This window comes from Rhinopithecus roxellana, chromosome 4 (genome assembly GCF_007565055.1).
Source record: "Rhinopithecus roxellana isolate Shanxi Qingling chromosome 4, ASM756505v1, whole genome shotgun sequence".
Classification (NCBI taxonomy): Eukaryota; Metazoa; Chordata; class Mammalia; order Primates; family Cercopithecidae; genus Rhinopithecus; species Rhinopithecus roxellana.
In genome coordinates, this window is record NC_044552.1 from 46,689,039 (window position 1) to 46,705,461 (window position 16,423).

The following is a 16,423-nucleotide window of genomic DNA, read 5'->3' on the forward strand; positions in this document are numbered from 1 at the left end:
CCCAGCTACTCGGGAGGGTGAGGCAGGAGAATCGCTTGAACCTGGGAGACGGAGGTTAGAGTGAGCCGAGATCATGCCATTGCTCTCCAGCCTGGGTGACAGAGCAATACTCCGCCTCGGGAGAATAAAAAAAGAAAGAAAGAAAGAAATACACAAGACAGCAAAGCATGGGATCTGCATTCTCAGAGCTTACAGAATATCGGTGAAGGAATGGATTAATCAAGTAACCACACAAACAAATGTGATGTTATTATATGGCACTGAGAGTATGCATAATAAGGACAAGTGACCAAGTCAGGCAGATCAGGGGAATGACCCTTTTGAGGGAAGACCCGGAGAGTGAGTAGGAGTTAGCTAACTGAGAGAGGTGCCACAGCAAAGAGCATTCGACTGAGGGAGGTGCAAAGAGCATTCCTGGCAAAGAGAATAGCAAGGATAAAGAAGATCTTATGTCAGGAGGAAGCACTCAGCATTCCAGGAACTAAAAGGCGGCCAGCACAACTGGAGAGGAAGAGGAAGGAACTCTATCCTAAAAAGACTTCCAAACCACATAAGGAATGCTGATTCAAACCCAAGACCAGTGAGTAGGCCACATTTCTTTCACCAGTCAGCTACCCCACCCCGAGATGATACCACCACCACCTGAAGATGGGAACCTCTGTGTGAGGAATACAGCTTGCATAGGTTTGAGATACTGTTAATGCCTGATACTCCCATGTGTTTCAGTGCCCTGATGTGAAGAAGGCCAGACAGGTTTGAAATCTCTGAAGATGTTTTAAAAGGCATTTGGTGGCACTTCTCCTGCCCTCCATGTCCTAAAAAAGGTGTTTTGAATCATAGAGCCAAATCAGGATAAATAATTAAAGACAGAAACAATCAGAGATATTATCTAGCCAATCTCCTTTATTTTCTTTGTTTTGTTTTGTTTTAGAGATGGAGGCTCACTCTGTCACCCACACTGGGATGCAGTAGTATAATCACAGCTCACTGCAGCCTTGATCTCCTAAGCTCAAGTGATCCTCCCAGCTCAGCTACCTGAATAGCTAGGACTACAGCTGCATACCACCACACCTAGCTGTTTTTTATATTTTGTAGAGACAGGGGTCTCACCATGTTGCCCAAGCTGGTATCAAACTCCTGGCCTCAAGCGATCCTCCTGCCTTGGCCTCCCAAAGCACTAGGATTATAGGCGTGAGCCACCATGTCCAGCCTCTCCTTCATTTTCTAGTTGGGAATATCACATGCTGGCAGTCACCAACAAAACCAGAACTAGAACTCAGTTCTAGATTTCCGAGCCAGTGCTTTTCCCACTACCCCTCTGTCACTTAGAAGATCCCATTTATTTAATCTGCCCAAAAGCCAAAACTGTCTTAACACCCTGAAACAGCTAGCTCACTTCTCACTGTTGAACACAAGCCTGCTCTGATATAAGCAATACTAACATGCGACATAATGAACCAGAAACTAAAGAGCAGCACATAGCAGGGGATGTCCGACTACATTTGTTTAACAACTGTCAGCTTCTCTGTGAAGCAGTTAAATCTTGATTAACTGGAAGCTTCCTTTTTTTGTATTTGTTAAAGACTCTACTTTCAAGAGGAATCAGATAATAAGTGAAGAACTAACATCAGAGTTTTGTTAAAAATAATAGAGGGAATAAAAACTTCTACAGCAACTGGGTGACTCTCGCACATTAACCATATTATAAAAAGAAGACACGGTCGAGACAGCAGCTCCAGCCAAGTGGGGTTCTCTTAAGCAACAAAGAAAATACTCTCTACAACAGAGCTCTTCTACTATGGCAGCCTAAGACTAAGGTTACAGCCAGATCACAAAGAACCACTAAGAAAACAAACCCCTGCATATCCCCTGACCAAATCCAGTATCAGGGTTAGGCCACACATTAGAAAGGATTCTTTATAGTTCTGACAACTGGTAACAAAGAGGCTAACTAATCTCATTTATCTAATGTCCATGAAGGTCTTTGGACTTCTGTGAAATAGGATAAAACACTAGTACTCAATTATAACATTAATTCAAAAGTTTCAGGACAATAGTTTTGCAAATCCAAAACCATATTCAAATGCATGAAACTGAAAATGCTAACAAATAAATTATTCTGAAAGTCCACAAATTATCTTTTCTCCATTTTCTCGATTTTTGTAGAGATAGGATTTCTAATACCTTCATCTTTTTATACCTCCTTAGGTTTTATGTTAATCTTTTACCACACTCTCCTGTGATTTTTTTTTGCCAAAATGGTTACAAACAATCTATTTTTATCCAGCTTTCTGCACTCATTTTGTTTTTTTTTTGTTTGTTTGTTTTTTTTTTTTGAGACGGAGTCTCGCTCTGTCGCCCGGGCTGGAGTGCAGTGGCCGGATCTCAGCTCACTGCAAGCTCCGCCTCCCGGGTTTACGCCATTCTCCTGTCTCAGCCTCCCAAGTAGCTGGGACTACAGGCGCCAGCCACCTCGCCCGGCTAGCTTTTTTTGTATTTTTTAGTAGAGACAGGGTTTCACCGTGTTAGCCAGGATGGTCTCGAACTCCTGACCTCGTGATCCGCCCGTCTCGGCCTCCCAAAGTGCTGGGATTACAGGCTTGAGCCACCGCGCCCGGCCCTCTGCACTCATTTTGACTTATTTGAGCATGGAAAACGGAAGTCTCATCTTCATCACCATCATAAAGACAACCAATGTGCATTGGACAGATACATGTGTCAGTCATCTTTTAACCTAATATCTCATTTAATCCGTTTGCCTGTATATTACTATCCTTGGGTTGCAGAAAAAGAAATATTTGGAGTGCTTAAATAATAAAGGAGAAGGTATCTAAATCCACATAGTCTGGTCCCAGAGCGAGGGCTTTTAACCACTGGTCTAGAGCTGTCTTTCATGTTAGACCAACACTTTTAAATCCATAATGTTTTAATTTCTCAGTGATCGTTTCTTGTTTTCTAGCTACTAAGCATATGATTTGATTACTATTATTTATATGCTCTTCCAGAACTAGCTAATTTGACTCTGTGAAGAAGTGTCTGAGGTATACCAGCATCCGAGGTACAGCACCATTTACATATAAAAACTCTTTCTGGAGTTTCAAGATGAAACATAGATTTCGTGTTATCTTATTAAAGACACATACATTGAAAATTAACCAAAGTTGATCATGACTGGCAAAAGACAACAACTCATCTTGATTTCTAATATTTCTCCTCTTCTAAACTTGCACTGAATTCACTATAGAATCAAGCTGCACAGTGTATAGAGGGCTCTGCTATGTCTTCAGACACTCAGGAAACACTGAAAATGCACTTACACATCAGGCAGAAGCTTCTGTTGCCAGAACTTGTCAGAGCAAGAATGATTTAGCACTAATTGCAGTGCCCTTGACAGTCCTGAACTACAAGGTTTATCCATCTCAATAAGACAGAGCAGGTGAAGGAGCATGTGAGAGGAGATGTAGGAAGCAGCACAATCTTCTCTGACAGCTAAACAAGATGGCCAGTAACAGTGGTCATCTTTCCACTACGTCAGCAAAGCCACTTACTTACCAAGGGTTTATGGAATAGGTTTTGCTAGCTGCCCAGATGACTGCCCCTTTCTTCCCCACAAGTTATTTTCAAAACAGTAACACTGCATGAGCTTTCTCTTTCCTTACCCTCCTCTCATCTCCACGTTGCTTAACTAAACCCTGACTTTTCCTTCTCTTTCATGGATCATATCGTCCTTAAATACAGACTTTCATCTGTCTTGAGATGAGATGAGGGACTTCTAGTTTCCTTGATTCTAATCCTCCTGTGACAAGGTACATCTTTCTTATCCATGTCATTAATCAATAAAGAGCAGACAAGAGAGTCACTCAATATTATGAGCCATGCAGTTAAGCTGGAACATGGCTCAGGTAAAATTTAGAATAAGAAGTCATCAGGCTTCATAAAATTGATCTTACCCCAGTAAAACTTGGTTAAGAGTCCTTCTTCATTTGTCACAGGGAAAATCCAAAAGCAAGGAAAACACGGCTTAGAAGTAGTCTTATAAAATTAATGATATTACTTTTGCAGTAAATCAAATCCACAGAGATTTTAGAAGTTATAACTAGTAGTCAGCCTGAAAGTTCAATTTAAAAGCTTTTTTTTTTTTTTTTTTTTTTTTTTTAAGTAAAATCAGGATGACAGCCATAAGCCAGGTCTATCAAAAGACTTAAATCAGTAAACTCTTAAAAGACGTTCTTTAAAATGGCAGTGGTTTAAAATCCAGTAGATATCATATTTAACTGGCTAAAGACAGAACTTACGAGCATTACAGAATAATATCCTTTTGATGGTTTTCGGAAGTACTGCCTTCTGTGGAACTCAGAGACTTCAATTCTCCAAGGGAAGCTTACTGAGACTCAGGCATATTCCTAAAATCCTAGTAAAGCTTTCCAAAAGCTCACCAAAACTATCACTAAATTAAGCACTCCATCAAGTTAAACATGTTCCTAACTTTTCTGCTGGTGGCAATAACCAATGGTAGAACATTTTTTTCAAATTCAGTCCACTCTCTGATATCTAACAAGCCACTTGTAGCTCTAATTATAAGTAAAATGTTCTACTTTTCTTTCAAGTTTGGAGAAAAAAAAAAAAAATAGACCCCTGGTCTGTATGGAGGCCACAACAAAAACCATTCGCACTGGCTGATATGCTCCTGCCCCCACCATACAACATGAAACGTACTGAAACAGCATGGAGAACAAGGCTGCCACAACCTTCAATGCTTCATGACTAGGTGAAGCACGACTTCAGTGCTTCATGACCAGGAGGGGTCTCTGTGCCCCTCACACCCTCTTCTGCTGCAGGAAGTACCTTTTCACCTAGGGGTGGTTAATTTTATGTGTCAGCTTGGCTACATGATGGGGCCTAGTTAGTTGGTCAAATATTAATCTAGGTGGCACTGTGAAGGTTTTGTAGAGATGATGAACATTTTACAATCAGTTGACTTTAAGCAAAGGGAAAGTACCCTGGATAACATGGCTGGCTCCCATCCCATCAGCTGAAGGCCTTAAAATCAAAAACATGTTTTTGAAGAAGGAATTCTGCCTCAATATTGTAATATAGAAATCCTGCCCAAGTTTCCTGCATGGAGGCCTTCCCTATGAATTTCAGACTCAAGATTACAACTTCAACTCTTACCTGAGTTTCTGGGCAGCCCTACAGACTTCAGCCCTCCCATCTCATAAGCCAGGAATGCTGTAGTGGGGTCTAGTTAGCTCAGTTTAAAAACCTAGTTTATCACGGTACAGGAACCTATCATTTGTGAAAAAGATCAGTTATAAGAGCATCTTAGATTCTCTTCAAAAAGAAATTCTTAAATTTGGGCTAAAAATGCCCACCTAAGAAGATCGTTTTATTCAATTCCTAATCTCACAACTGATTCTTTTCTATGAGATTTTTAATAAGCAATTATGCACTTGAATAACTCTACCAACAGGGACAGCAAGGTGGAAAGTAAACGAAAGGGAAATGACATTTATTGAATTCTTCTCATGCATTGAGTGCTACCCTAAGCATTTTACAAAAGTCATCCACTTTAATCCTCACATCATAACTGTGAGATAGGCATTATTAACATCATATTACAGATAAAGAAACCCAGCCTCAGAGAACTTAAACTGATAAAAAATCACACAACTAGCAGACTTAACACTCAGCCCAGGTGGTCTTACTCCAAAACTCATTGTGTTAAGTCAGTTCTTGCTGATAATAACAATCCCAAAATCTCAGTGACTTACCACACCAAATAGTTATTTTTTTGTTCATACTAAATGAACGTTAAGGAGTAAAGCTCTGCTCAACAGTGCAGTTCTTCTTCCCAGGTGTTCTCATTCTGGGATGTAAGCTAAAGGAGGAGTAGCTATCTGGGAAGTATTGTTTTCCTGGCACTCAGCAGAAATGCAATAATTCAACCCAAACGACACAATCTAAGTTTAAAACTTCTGTTCAAAGTTGGCATATATCATGTCTACCCATGTTCCATTAGCCAAAGCAAGTCACATGGCCAAGGCTTACCTTGGGGGGGAAATATACTCAACCTATTAGAAGTTACCAGATGTCACCTGGCTAAGAGTATAAATATATAATTCCTCCTGTACAATTTTTTCATGAAGACAAAGTATGTATTCCGGGTAGGAAAAAAACTGAAGTGAATGTCTAGTAGCTAGGGGGCTAACTGTAAGAGTTACTAGTGTTTACATCAAATAATCGTAGTTTTTTGTTGGTTTGTTTTTGAGACAGAGTTTCATTATTGTTGCCCAGGCTGGAGTGCAATGGCACAACCTTGGCTCATTGCAACTTCCACCTCCCCAGTTCAAGTAATTCACCTTCCTCAGCCTCCAGAGTAGCTGGGATTACAGGTGTCCAGCACCAGAGCTGACTAATTTTTTGTATTTTTAGTAGACACGCGGTTTCACCACATTGGCCAGGCTGGTCTCGAACTCCTGACCTCAGGTGATCCAACTGCCTTGGCGTCCCAAAGTGCTGGGATTACAGGCTTCAGCCACCACACCCATTCTATAATCATAGTTATTTTCCAGAGCATATAGAAGAATTATACTTCCTTATCTCATTAATGTCACCTGTAGCCAGATAGCTTGCTTTGATCAATGAAATATAAGCCAAGGTGATATGTAACTTTTGATTGAAAGCTGTACACATGCATGATGTTTTTTTCCTGCAATGCTTCAAATTATGACTGCAATCCGAATCCTGAATGAAGACAATATGGAACAGAGCACCCAGTCAACCCGTGATGCACATGTAGCATGAATGAGAAATAATAATGTGAGTAATTTCTACTATTTCAACATAAGTTAGTTTATTTTGACTGATACGCAAGTCAAACCGATTCTCTCAGGAATGTGAACTAAGAAAATGAAAGAACTGTGTAACGAGCAAAGGAAGATAAATGCCAAGGTTGAATGAATCTAAGACACTTTATGATAAGCCAAAGCCTGAATATGAGTAAGCAGAAGAAATGAGACAGAAAAAGAAAGAGGCAAAGTAAGAAAATGAACAAGGCAGTATGTAGTTAGAAAAAAGCAGACACATACACACACACACACACACACACAAAACAGATACATCAAAAGAGATCATGTGGCCTACGAGTAAACTCAAGAGAGTTTTCATACTCTAGCAAATTGCCTTCACTGCTACAGCTTTCTGGACCTATTAAGAATCTTTACAGTTCCTTCCTTCTCTTTACATGCTAGAATGAGCCTTAAATGAAAAAAAGTGGGACAAAATGAGACCTGTGACATGTTCTAAGTCAATTCTTTAGAAAATTCCATGGTGAATCCAATTATAGAATAAAGATTCACTTCTTAACATAAGTATCACAATGTTACTATATTAGGCCAGATGCAGTGGCTCACACCTGTAATCCCAGGACTTTGGAAGGCTGAGGTGGGTAGATCACTTGAGGTCAGGGTTTCAAGACCAGCCTGGCCAACACAGTGAAATCTCATCTCTACTAAAAGTACAAAAATTAGCCAGCCATGGTGGTGGGCACCTGTAATCCCAGCTACTCAGGAGCCTGAGGCGGGAGAATTGCTTGAACCCAGGAGGAGGAGGCTGCAGTGAGCCAAGGTCACACCACTGCATTCCAGCCTGGGTGACAGAGTGAGGCTTTGTCTCCAAAAAAAAAAAAAATTACAAAAATAATAAAATTTTACTATATCAAATTTAGTTAAGGTAACATTCATGTATCATCAAAAACATTAAATATACATAAACTCATTAAATAGCTCCTACTAAATATCATCAAGGTAAATTTCAGGAAAATAGAGAAATACAGCAGGGATAAGAAAAAATTTCCCAGAATCAAGAGGCTAAAACAAAAGAGGAAGAGAATCTTACCTTCCTAAAAAGTTTTCTTACTTGTACAGCTAAGGAAAGAAACAATTCTTTTATAAACATATGCAGATTCTGTAATGAACTGAATGAAGTATAAAGTACAGTATACTAAAGTATAGTATATGCAAGCCTTAAGTACCTACTACAATACTGGACTCAGAACTAAAATTCAATAAATATTTGTTTGACTGGTTGATCATATAAATCATTAGGGAAAGCATGTGCTTTATAATCACTTACTACATGCATTCATGCTTCATATCGCAAACAAAAAGCTACCAATGATGGCTAGCTTGGCTAACAGGCCAGTTGTAGTAATTTTAAATTGAAAACCCAAATAGATATTAATATGTTAAATTAGCCATATGACAGGGGAAATTGAGAAGCTCAAGAGCATATGAACTTAGTATTTGTTTAAACACACGCCAAGCCTTTTAGATAGAAATAGGAAGTACTTAACTGGAAAGCTACTATGGTTGGCACTATGCTGGCATTATGCTAAGATTCTTTGGAGGGAAGAATCAAAGAGCACTCAAAAAGTCCTTTATAAACTATGGTACAGTAGTGAAGCAATGAATTCTTTAGTAAATTCAAACGGTAATTGGGCCGGTGGATATCAAACTCCACAAAATTAGTTTCCAACAGGTTTCTGAGTATTGGACACCAAAAAGAACTATTAACTATTAAGCTGCAGTGGTCATTTCAACTGCATTTTTACAAATCTATAAAGTCACTCGCTTTATGAGTGTTATGTTATGAAATCTGCATATGTTACTATTACTTAAATCTTGTTCCGGTATTTAATTCATCTGGGATGACAGGTAAGAAAGTAACAAAACTTATGTTTAGTTGGTTTTTTTAAAGATTGCATACATTTTCACCTAGAATGACAAGTAATGTGACAGGCAAAAGTAAATGAAACAAAACTGAATTACCTTTGTCATTAATCTTGCTCTTTTGTGTAGTCAATCTAGGTTGAGAGTGACAGTCTGAATTTTACTATTCAAGCACTAAATGAATCTGTCTCCTGCACAATGGCAGTTCCACCACAACAGTGATACATATCCTCATTTTAATTAACCTAATGGTCTATTCACCGATCATACTTGGAGGTCTATTTCATTACCCTAAATTAACATTTTCTTTCCATTAAAGTTACAGATAATAAAAAAGACATTGCTTTCACATGTAGTTTACAACACATTTAATCTATAGTACTCCTTTGCTTAGTGATTACAAGCACTTAAATGCTTGAAAAGCACTTAGAGCTACCAGCGGTGAAATGATTTATTTATTCATACACAGGGAAGGCCATTAATAAGAAGAATAAAAATGCAATATTTTAAGAATACAAATACCTATTCATTAGCTCAATGAAAGCAACTCTAAGAAACGGGTTGACTGAGCTCATTTTAAAAGGCATGATGATTCTCCTCAAAGTAAATGGGTTTGTATTTACATAAAATAATTGAATAATCCTGACACATTTTGCCATTTTATTCTCCCTACAAGGAGAAGATTTAGTTTCTCAAGTTTAGAGTCAAGCATAAGAACAACAATAAAGTAATTTTAATTGTTCAAGAGAACTGTTTAAAGACTTTTCCTAGCAAATGTTTGCCAATTTAATGAGAAATTATTTGATCACAATTCTTTGATTCAAATTCTGCACCTAGGGCTAAATAGTCATCTCTTAGATAGAAATTTACATGTATAGCAACCCATTATTGTTTATACTTTCCAAATTAATCCCTGATCAAAATGAAACATAAACCTCAATTTGATTTAAAGATTGTCTTAAAAAAAAATTTCACACAATCCCAAGCTCATATTCTCACAAATATTGTTAGGCAAAGTGCTGCAAACTAAAAATCCTAAACTCCCCATCTGTCTGAATAGGCTCCTTCTTGGCCAAGAGGACCCCAGAGAAACCTAAAAAACTGAGTTCTTGGCCATGATGAGAAGGGAGGTCAGACACACCTCATTACATCCCCTTCCTTTGAGGTTTAGGCACAAATGACCAGCATTAGTGTTAAAATAGAGATCATAAGACTGACAAAACAGACGCTTTGCGGCAATAAGATACAAATTATAAACAGGACCTAATGTCACACCAGATAAGGGCTAAGTCATGCTGACTGACGGTTAACAACTTCTTTATCTTAACTTAAACATTCCTTTCTGCCAACTCCAAATTTTTAGACAAAGCTTTACTCTTTAACTGATTGCCAATTTAAAAATCTCTGAACCCACCTATGACCTGTAAGTCCCTGCTTCAAGATATCCTACCTTTTTGGGCCAAACCAATGTAAAACCTCTATGTATCGATTTATGAATTTGCTTATTAACTCCTGTCTCCCTAAAATGTAAAAACTCAAACTATAATCTGACTGCCCTGGGTGCACTTTCTTGGACCTCTTGAGACTGTGCTTCCCTGGGTCACTCATATTGGCTCCAAATAAACCTCTTTAAAATGTATTACAGAGTTTGGTTATTCTATTAACAATGCATTCCTTTGAACTCCTGCCCACTGCCAATCCTACTCCCACCCTCAAAAACTATGTTGATGCCTCAAAAAAACCTACAAACTTTAAAAGAATATTCCATTTTCATTACATTATGTGAAATCCTTGCTGATTTAAAAATTAAGATAGCTTATAAAAATGATTACATTTTAAATTAATCCATTTTGATTAAAATCACTTGTCAGGAACATGCCTTAATATTAACATTTTTCTGGAAAATTTTCTATAGAACATTGTCTTAATAAATAGAGATCGGCACTCGAGAAAGCGCTTGCTACACATTTGAAGGCGATATTTTTATATTCTTTCAAATTCACTTTCAAAAACTGAGTGATGATTTGGTTATTTCATTTCCCAGAAGTAAATAAAGCAGATACTCATAAACACTCCAAAATGAACTACCCTCAAATTTACTCTTGGAAGCCTGGGAATATTTTTCTCTCTATTAGGATAATACCAAAAACAAAAGGTTATGCATCCCAACTACAGAATTTTCCTTCAATTAATTATCAAAGCATATATACATGTTTTTGTGGTTCTGGTCATTTTAATGAGAAAGTAGAAGGTTTTCCTAATTCTCTAACATTTCTTCAATTTGGAATGAATCATGTAAAAGATAATTTTTTCTATACTTAAAGAAACTACTGCTGACAAGCTTGATTTTAATAGTTCCACACGAGATCGAGACCATCCTGGCTAACACAGTGAAACCCCATCTCTACTAAAAAATACAAAAAACTAGCCGGGCAAGGTGGCGGGCGCCTGTAGTCCCAGCTACTCGGGAGGCTGAGGCAGGAGAATGGCGTGAACCCGGGAGGCGGAGCTTGCAGTGAGCTGAGATCTGGCCAGTGCACTCCAGCTTGGGTGACAGAGCGAGACTCCGTCTCAAAAAAAAAAAAAAAAAAAAAAAAAAAATAGTTCCACAAATACCATATTCCCAGTATACAAATTCACTCTGCCTCACTTCTAGAGCCTTCTATTACAGTATCTCACCCTAGTCAACTTTATTTCTATGCTCCTAATAGATTCTGCTTCAATTAAATCAATGTGATCATTATCTCCCACTGTTTATTTAATTTATCACACCTTCCTACCCATGTTCATTCTCTCAGAAATGCCTGCCTTCCTTTTCCTCTCCAACTACCCATATTCGGCCCATCTCCAGGAATAGCTTAATACCCATCTCTTAGCTTTGCGCCAGAAGAATGTGATCTCTGAATCTCTAGCAACTTACTGCCACAAAGGTGCTACTTTGTTCTTCAATTGTTTCATATATGTGTCACTTCTGTAATCATCTCCCTGAGAACAATGAGGACCAGGTTTAGCATCTCATACTAAATCCAGAACCAGTACCTCCATAAATCTGCACTCATACATTTAAAAATAGCATGTCAGTCTCCAGAGCTTAATAAAGGTAAATAGGTCCAGACCTACAGCAAAACCAAAGCCACTCTCAATTTTCAAGTATCACATCCTTTCATACATTACAGAATTTGGCAGAAAGAAGATTTAAGCAATTGCCTGGTGGCACTGCCACTAGCCTGGGCCAAGACAGAAGCTCTTCCCTGACTAGCATCTTATGAAAGTGCTATGAGTGAGGCTTCAGTTGAGGTGGGCCTCCAAGAGTTGTGAGTGGAAGGCTCTAGGGCCTGGACTTTCTTGCTCCCAAGAGGTACAAAAGGGTCCCAGATCTGGACCAACATCTCCTTCTGGCCCAACTTCTAACTTCCCTCCCATCATGGAACAGTAGGTGCAGCCTGGTGCACAAGCAGATGGTGGACTGGAAGGTACATCAAGGTAATGCATGGGAGATGGAGATGGCCAGCTGACTCACAACTCACCTTAAGGGAGGAGTTATTAGGTCCCATTCCCACATCCTTACACAGGGACCTCTATTCCTGTGTTGAAATTTAAAGTTTAAGGGCTCCTTAAACAACATTCCTGAACCTAATCCCCACTAATAACTGAATGGTTATTTCTAGTGCTTCTCACCTATCCACCTTGTTTTCTGTGTATCTAGGAAAGCAGCCCTGGGCATGGAGGCAGGTGCCTGTAATCTCAGCTACTCGGGAGGCTAAGGCAGAATTGCTTGAACCCAGAAGGCAGAGGTTGCAGTGAGCCATGATGGTGCCACTACACTCCAGCCTGGGTGACAGAGCAAGACTCTGTCTCAAAAAAAAAAAAAAAAAAAAAACAGAAGTGGAGTGTGCCAGGCCTATGCCCATGCTATCAGTGAATTCTGCCAGTTATTCGAGCACATTCATTTCCTTTCTTATTTAAGCTATTCTGAGGCAAGTTTTCTACTACTTCTAAAAAAAAAAAAAAAAAAAGGTACTCATCATCTTGAGGCAGGAAAAGGCTTAAGAAAATAGATTTGGGAACAGAAAGGACTCTTCTATGCTCAAGGGCCAGAATACTAAAGTTTTACAAGAGGTCTTTTCAGAAACAATGCTATCTAGATGTCTAGAACTGCAAACTCCTCCCAACCAAACCCCTGGCTCTGAAGAAGTATTTAGTCCTCAGAGTGAATTACCAAGAAGTGGCTTTGTGTGTCTGTGTATTCTGAAGAAGCTATAACTACAGAACTAGCAAGACCATGGCTGAGCCTCACTCCACCATCAGAAAGAAATGCTGATCCAGCAATGACAGTATATACATACATTACTGTGGTGTGTCAGGCTGCTGGGAGAACAAAGTTCTTCCCGCTAGTGGGCAAAGACTACACTGAGCTGCAGGAAGCACAACCCCTTTGGTAATCAGATTTTCATGTTTCTGTTCTATGAAAATAGTAACCAGGACCAATTCTAGGAATGAGTAACTACCTAGAGATTCTCAGGCTACTATAAAGAGAGGAATCTGAAAAATAAAAGAAATTCTCAAGAAAATGTGGCAGGTAGAGCCAAGGGTAATCTACGTGAATTAATAAAGAAGTATAACCTGCTCTTCCCTTTTCATCTTGCCTTCCCTTTTGTCTCTAGTATGCAGGAATCAGCATAGTGGCTGAGGTAGCTAAGGACACAGGGCAGTGAGAAAGGGTTGGGGTGTGCGGAGGCCCAGGGCAACAGGGGCAGTGGCAGAGGAACAAAAATGGCCTAGAGGTGATAAACAATGAAGATAGCAGTGTAATCGGGAGCTCTACATACAGAAAATTATTTTTGATTGAGCAAATAAAATATATTGAGAATAACATAAAACGTTATGAGGGTTCCTCAAAAAACTAAAAATAGAATTACCATAGAATCCAGCAATCCTACTTCTGGGTACTTACACAAAAGATTTAAAATCAGTATGTTGAGGAGGTATCTGTACTCCCATGTCCACTGAAGCACTATTCACAATAGCCTAATTATGGAATCAACCTACGTATCTATCAACAGATGAAAGGATAAAGAAAATATGGTATGTAAATATATTCAGCCTTACAAAAAGAAGGATGTTCTGTCATCTGCAACAATATGGATGGAATTAGAGAACATTATGATAAATGAAAAAAGTCACCTGTTCTCACATGGGGAACCTAAAATAATCCAACTGAGAAGCAGAGAATAGAAGGTAGTTACAGAGCCATGGGAGTGGGAGTTACAAGGTGATGATGGTCAAAGGGTACAAAATCTCAGTTAAGAGAAATGTGTTTTTTCTATTTTTGAGTCCTCTTGCACAGCATGATGAATATAGTTAATAACAGGGTACTGTACATTTCAAACATTGGTAAGAGTAAATTCCAATGAGGTGACAGACATATTAACCAGCTTGATTGCATTATTCCACATTGTATTCATAAATCATAACATAACTTTGTGCCCCATAAATTTGTATAATTATAAACTGCCAATTTACAATAAAATTCCATTTAAATTAATTTTTAATGGCATCACCAAGTAAAATTACTACAACAATGACAGAACCAAAAAAATACCACCAGGATTAAATTAGGTGACAAAAGGGGGATTGGTGCTGTAGCAAGTTTGCCTCCCTGGAGAAAACAAATGCTTCCTGACCATGATTCTCTAGTCCTTTCGGTCCTTACCCATCTGCTGTTTGGCATAATTATTTACATTTTTAGCATCTTCATCTCAGTCCCCTTCTTCTTGTAAATTCCTATAGCACATATTCCCATTACTTATTCATTGAATACTTTGTATATCCTTCCTTGTGTGTCATTTGCAACACACAGTAATGAGCTGTGTGTTGCAAATGAACCAAAATAGAAAATGACTCAATAAGTCATCTGCTACAATGTTAGCTAACTAGATCACAGTTCTACTAAGAGTTCATTCCACTCAGTTGTGGGACAAACAGAGGCACCCTAAGACATGAATTCAATCAAGTTAACCTTTTCCACTTAGGTGGAGAAGCACCTAATTACAGACCAGGAGAAAAAGGAAGAAGTTGTTTATTACAGAAATAATATGAAATGTATTTAGTTTTTAACATGAAACATTACCAAAGTAAAAATTTCTTGCCGAATCCATCCTTTTTCCTAATCTGCTTCTCTTCATTTTCTTGTTTCTCGTTTGTAAAGGCAAACATTATGTCCTATTTTTTTTCTTTTCCTGCTTATATCAGAAAATATTTCCAAAACTTAGAAATATAAAAAACTGGCCGGGCGCGGTGGCTCAAGCCTGTAATCCCAGCACTTTGGGAGGCCGAGACGGGCGGATCACGAGGTCAGGAGATCGAGACCATCCTGGCTAACACGGTGAAACCCCGTCTCTACTAAAAATACAAAAAAACTAGCCGGGCGAGGTGGCGGGCGCCTGTAGTCCCAGCTACTCAGGAGGCTGAGGCAGGAGAATGGCGTAAACCCGGGAGGCGGAGCTTGCAGTGAGCTGAGATCCGGCCACTGCACTCCAGCCCGGGCAACAGAGCAAGACTCCATCTCAAAAAAAAAAAAAAAAAGAAAAGAAAAGAAATATAAAAAACTGGGTACATCTTTTTAATATTATATGGGGAGGCAAAAGGCACTCTAAGCAAAAGTACTCAATGCACCACACTGCTTACCTTTGATTAAAGTCTCAGACTTAGTGAATTACCTATTAACTTGTAGATTTCCAACTAATTGAGATGCAAATAATTTCTGTCTGCTGGAATAGATATCTACAAAGATTGATGGCTGAGTTGGGCATTAACCAATTTTCCTTCCCAGTAACACTTATTTGATAAATTGCTTGTGTATGCCTAACTTTTCAAACGTTCTTTGAGGCAATCATAACATCTTACTGATTCCTTCATTAATTTCCCAACTTAAGTGATTTTGACTTTTTGAAAATACCATATAACACTCGTAAAAGCAGAAACAGGTCTGTACAGAATGGTAGGTGTATTTATGTGACCACTGTTCCTTAACTGCTTAGTTCAAAGAAAATATTGATGAAAACCAAAACCATTTACATACTATCACATGTTATTGCCTCCCTTAGGAAAAAAAAAAACCATTATTTTCAGTATGAAAAAGCAAAAAAAAAAAAAAAAAAGAAAAATTTTAATGTACTGGCTCATTTCCTCCCACTAAATTTATTACAATTTCCCTGGTAAGCTCGAAAAAGCTAGTGGGGAAAAGGTCTGGACCATTAAGTCTGGCAGAATGAACAAGTCATAGACAAGAGAGCTACAGCTCTGGCAGCTAGCAAGGGGGTTCTCTTCTTGATTGGGCTTCTCTTTAAATTATGCTTGACAATGAAAGAATGCACAGAGTTGTGAAAAACCTATACTCATTCATACGTTGATGAGCAATGGGACCTATCTAGCTACAATCAGCACAACGCCACTGACTCTTATTAAATGACAAACAATGCATTTGACTTCAGCAAGCAATAAATAGTAACCTATAATTCAATAGCTTTCACAGTGGCTAAGTCAGAGATGCAGACATTCATGATGGCTCAATGAGAGGATCTGATACTGTTTATGCCAAATCAGCATAATTTCTGTTCTGCCACACTTATTCTGCACCAGGGCATTGTTTGAATTTTGCTGTTTAAATGGCAAATGTAAAGGTCTTACTTGAA

At 38.6% G+C, this 16,423-nt stretch overlaps 1 protein-coding gene across 2 annotated transcripts in view; it reads right to left on the minus strand.

Annotated features, from left to right (window-relative positions):
* Positions 1–16,423, minus strand: part of PRIM2 (DNA primase subunit 2) — a 324,570-nt gene that overhangs the window by 194,963 nt on the left and 113,184 nt on the right. The window lies entirely within an intron of this gene.